The sequence below is a fragment of the Amphiura filiformis genome, chromosome 4 (assembly GCF_039555335.1).
Source record: "Amphiura filiformis chromosome 4, Afil_fr2py, whole genome shotgun sequence".
Lineage (NCBI taxonomy): Eukaryota > Metazoa > Echinodermata > Ophiuroidea > Amphilepidida > Amphiuridae > Amphiura > Amphiura filiformis.
Window position 1 is genome coordinate 74,466,973 of NC_092631.1, and position 6,000 is coordinate 74,472,972.

The following is a 6,000-nucleotide window of genomic DNA, read 5'->3' on the forward strand; positions in this document are numbered from 1 at the left end:
CGACGTTTCGAAACCAACTTGTCTGGTTCTTTAAATATCTTAAAAAACACGATAACACGGTTCTTTGATGTATATAGAATTGGCTTCATTATTAACTAAATGCAAACTATAGATGGCACTATTTATCCTAAATCATATTTCTTTATTTGCAAGGGTTAGGTGATTAATACTGCCATTAAAACAGCTGGAATAGGTGAAACAAGCAACAAGGAAATTATGTAAGCTTGATGAAACAATAAAAGGAATTATTTGTATTAAAAGTTTGAAAGAGCACTTTCCAGTAACTAAATAGCGCCACCAATTTCGTCATTAATAGATACATTTTATATCCGAAAAAGCTTTAAAAAATACTATAAAAGTGAATAATTTTGTAAAAGAGGGGAAATGAAAGTCGAGAATGACTCAAAAGCATCTGTATACATTAGCATGGTATCACTTTTAGCTGTTTAAGCCTAAAATTTGGTTGCACATGATGTTTTGTTTGAAAAACTAATAAATGATCCCATCAAACAACCGTGAAACAACTAGTAATGGAATATTCTATAATAACAAACAAGCTACGTTTAGAATCAACAAAATGCTGAGGTGTGCTGATGTTTTTGCTAAAGTATTTAATCTATTCTAATCCTGGTTGTAATTGATCTATGTTACAGTATTTAAATATTGAATCCCCAACTCTGGGATTAATACGTGTATATTAGGCTTAAGATACTGCTCATTTTCAGTGAAACAAACAAAAAAATCGCGGGATTCTATAAACCTCTGCTGGAACCTACTTTTTAAATTCTTGAATACATCTACAGTGTACAAAGTAAACTCAAGTCCAAAACCTTGTGTACCTGATCTAAGATCAATATAGAAGGTGTGAAAGTAAACAGCGACGTCGTTGAATGCTATTCCCACTGATAAAGGTCTGTTTTAATGCTTCTTAAAGCGCCCAAAGTAAGTTGGTCAATTATAATTAATGAAATTTCGGAATTTACATGTACATCTAAGACCATAGTACATTGCAAAATTGTTTCACTCCGAAAATTCAACTCCACTGTATCCTTTTTCTATTGAAAAGATGTTATTTAGTAACGGACCCACAAAGAGACTAACCTAAATCTACGATTTCTCCGCGATACGGAAAAACGGAAAAATTCACGAATTAGGCCGGGGTTTGCTCACGGAAATTTGAAAATGCCACAAAATAGTGAAAAACTGTGAACAATATCTAACTTTTGTGTTGATTTGCAAAATAAAACAAAGAAAAGTGATTATTTAGCAGTGATCAACCAATAAACAATCCATTCTAGCATTAATTCTAGACCTACAATGCAAGATTCTGGCCATACTACAGTAAAAGGTAAGACAAAATACATTTTTAAAACATTTGAGACAATATACAGTCCATGGTGTCAAATCATGTTTGATAACATTAACTCATGAAATTAGTCAAGTCATTCTTTTACGGAGTGTACATTGGCATTCTACGTGGTCTGTAAGCGTGGCATGTTGAATATGGTTTCAAAATTCGATATCCTTCCTAGTCATGATCAAATATTGATGGTTCATTGTCCACGGGGAAAAGTACCAAGGACCAGCAACCACCGAGATCTGTTATTATTTGACTCTCTTGACACAAAAGCGCAGTTCTCGACTTAATCACTTCGGTTGTCGGTTACCACATTTATTATATACGTGCAACAAATGGCAAGTATGGGAAAAGTGTGGCTCAGCAGTGACAGATCTCTGAGTGGGGCTTAATGAGGCTGACTTACTTAAAATGATCCAGGGAATCTATGTCTCATGTAAGTTTATTTCAATGACGGCTTTGTGCAAATGTCGTTAAAAAAGAAAGAAATGTTTACAATGAGAGGATCCGACAGCAAATGATTCAAAATTGTAGCAAAAGGTATTGCTGAAGCATATTCCCTGGTTGCAGACCTAAAGATAACGCTTTGAATACAAACAAATCTATCAATAGTAAACAGTGACGTTCTACGTGTATGGCGTGAACAGGAAATGGCTTTTCATGCGTTGTGCCCTGAACTGTTTTCCATTAACTCGTTATATACGCTAGTGCTTAAATATGTTGGTCAATATATCAATCAAATGGTGCAAACGCATTGTACCTTAATTTGGAAAGCACATTTAACTTGTGTATTTCCATTAGCACAAATTCGAAACATGCGCCGGTCGTTTGCTGCTCACTATTAACAAATAAGAGTCATACTAATGTATAAATTTGAATGATCATGATAATATAGAGCAAACCCAGTTTTTGTTATCAAAATAGCAACCGTAAGTAGACTGCCATTGATTAAACCATGTATTTTAACCAACTTGCACTTCAATGTTTATATCGGCATTGTTTCATTCTGTTTTTGCATATCTATGAGAAAATTAAAAATAAAGGTAAATAATAGTGCAGTAAATTATAATATTGATTACCTCCACAGTGGATTTATCTTTTCATTGATTTCCTGATGAAAATATACGCAACTGTCTTTCTAAAAGCCATATACGTTTTTCGCCCAAAATAGTAGGCAGCACCGAGGCAAGCTTTGTGACTTCAATGGAAGCTGCTGAACGGTTTTGTCTTTCAAATCAAACTAACAAAGTAGAACACGTCTTTGTTAGCCTTTCAGTGTCTTCGCAACGTGTCATCGATTCTTTCGTATTTATGATATTTGCCAAATCGTCGAATTCAAATAGGAAATCACTTTAAAATGAGATATTTTCCATACGTTTTTATGGCACGCTTCTTTGACACAAAATACAAGTAACATTTTGCTACAGATGTATATCTACAATTAATTGAAATGGACAGTGAAATCTCTAGATAAAGCATTTTGATTGCTAGTCGAATAGCATTACACGGTTAACATTCACTATTGATAATAATGGTAATAATACGCTCTGGTCAGTTCAGATAGAGTAGCCAATATTATTATTATTATCATTAGTGTTATTATTATTATTATTATTATTATTATTATTAAATCAAAATAAATAGATTTGACTCCAGCAAAATTGAAGAGGTTGAATTTTTTATGAATTTTAATGTAAAATTAATGCTCAGTTTCAATTTTGTTTCTGATCGCACCGCAACTTCGAAATTGTAGCCTGTAGCCAAGGTCAGAGTTTACATGTTCATAGATATAGCCTAGGTCACGTATACGCAATGACCGTGTCTCTGTAATGTTCAGTAAATACGCTACTGAGAGGACTGCGTAGTTCGTTTAAAAATGTGAACTGAGCCTATGTACGCCTTAGGATTTTAAAGATGGCGGGCACTAGTGTATTCTAAGTGAAATTACATTGCAACGGAGACACAATGGTTTTTGACACCGGACACACCGGACGGATTTTGGGGCCCTGGGCCAGGCCAAAATTTGGAGAACCCAAACTCACCACGAAGAAGGCATGTGTAGATTGTGCACTCAAGTGGCCAAGTTTTGGTTTACGTTTAATATAAGCTCGACAGTGGTGGCGGAAGTATTAAAGATGGAGACAAAATTTACAAATTTCAATTTCAAACTATTTTAGCCCAAATGAATATGAATTTTCTATATAAATGACGCAAACAATTTCGCAATTTAACCATATTTTGGCCCAAAACATCGTGTTTCGGGTTTAAAACGAAAGTCTATGATATGGTTTGTTGCAGCTACGTGGTCGCTGATAGCCGATTTATGTTGGTCGGATACTGATATGAGTTTGCTGGCTCTGGTTTACATTTTGTTGGAGAATTTTCCGGTTCTGCACAGTGTTCTTTGATGCGAGTGCCCAGTAGCCTTCCAGTGTCTCCAACATATGTAAAATCGCAATTTTGACAGTGGATTTCATACACACACATAGTCAGCTGATCACACAGCGCTGATGATGTACAATGGGTGTTTTATTTTGTTATTGTTTTTGCGATGACCGAAACTATGTTCCATAGTACGTTAACATCTGGACATTAGGAAACGAATTTGGAGAAAACCTTCTATTAATAAATACTATGCTGAGCCACCAGCCTGGGTGGCTCACGTTCCAGTAATTTCAGATGATTGAGCTCAGTAATACATCAAAGAATGTCTTCCAATTCATGAAAACAAATAGATAATCAGCTTATCGGATTAAAAGCTTAGAGGGAAGGTCTTGCTGCTCAGCGAGCGTTTGTAATTATCAGAAGGTTTTCTCCAAATTCATTCTCTAATGATATATCCGGTATATTCATGCATCGATCAATGTAAATTGAAAATACTGTTTTCTTTTCATTAATTTTGCAACATATACCCTGGTGCGTTGGTTTATCAATATGTTGATTGTGTTACCAGATTGTTCAATTGGACATAAACAAAAACAGGAAAAACAAGAACATTAATAAAATGAACTTTATAAACTTAATTAAATTATATTAAAAGTTGTTGACAGTTTTGTTTAAATACATTTTTTTTTAATTTTCTGGAAGAGGATCATTTGGATAGTTCAATGTTCAATTTGTAGCTAAGTTCGTTGAAACAAAATACTCACATTTTATGGAGACTCGACGTTTCGAAACCAACTTGTCTGGTTTTTTAAATATCTTAAAAAACACGACAAACAACTAGTAATGGAATATTCTATAATAACAAACAAGCTACGTTTAGAATCAACAAAATGCTGAGGTGTGCTGATGTTTTTGCATTTGCTAAAGCATTTAATCTATTCTAATCCTGGTTGTAATTGAATCCCCACTCTGGGATTAATACGTCGTATATTAGGCTTAAGACACTGCTCATGTTCATTGAAACAAACAAAAAAATCGCGGGGTTCTATAAACCTCTGCTGGAACCTACTTTTTAAATTCTTGAATACATCTACAGTGTACAAAGTAAACTCAAGTCCAAAACCTCGTGTACCTGAGCTAAGATTAAAATAGAAGGTGTGAAACTAAACAGCAACGTCGTTGAATATTATTCCCACTGATAAAGGTCTGTTTTAATGCTTCTGAAATTACATGCACATCTAAGACCAGCAAGTTTAGTAATACTTAAAAGGGTGATTTTAAGCACTTCCCATAGTACATTGCAAAATTGTTTCACTCCAAAAATTCAACTCCACTGTATCCTTTTTCTATTGAAAAGATGTTATTTAGTAACGGACCCACAAAGAATAGGTATTTACTCAAATACCTATGCACAAAGAGACTAACCTGAAGCTACGATTTCTCCGCGATACGGAAAAACGGAAAAATTCACGGAATTCGGCCGGGGTTTGCTCACGGAAATTTGAAAATGCCACAAAATAGTGAAAAACTGTGTAAAATGTCTAACTTTTGTGTTGATTTGCAAAATAAAACAAAGAAAAGTGATTATTTAGCAGTAATCAACCAATAAACAATCCATTCTAGCATTAATTCTAGGCCTATACAATGCAAAATTCTGGCCATACTACAGTAAAAGGTAAGACAAAATACATTTTAAAAACATGTTTGTTTTAACTTTTCAGTGCTTTATAGTGGAAAACGGAAAATCACGGAAATCGTCCAATTTGTAACACTGTTTTTAAATTTTGTAACACGGAGAAATCGTGGCTTTAGACTAACCCAGTCAGTCGACAGTACAACAAAAGAGTTTTACGCATTATTTATGGGTCACGTTACTTTGTCTTATCGATTGGCTTTGACAGAGTGAAATTGTAACTCACATTACTAAAATAATCAAAAGTGCGCGGGAATATTATAGATAAGTTGATTAAGGTTGTAATCCATGTGACTATCAAACATGAAATCTACCTTTCGATTTACGTACGCATGTTTCAATTAAAATTAGGGTATGGGAAATATCGTCTCATGTCCTCTTTCTTACAACGTTGTTATTTTTTCTTGTATATTAATGATAGATAGGCAGTCCATATTCAGTCATCCCGATAGTTTAATTCCGTTGAGCTCATTAATCTCGATACGCTTTTTGTGTCATGAAATATTACTACGATAAAACAAGGATGATCTATGACTGGAGCAGACCACAGACGTTATAATGATTA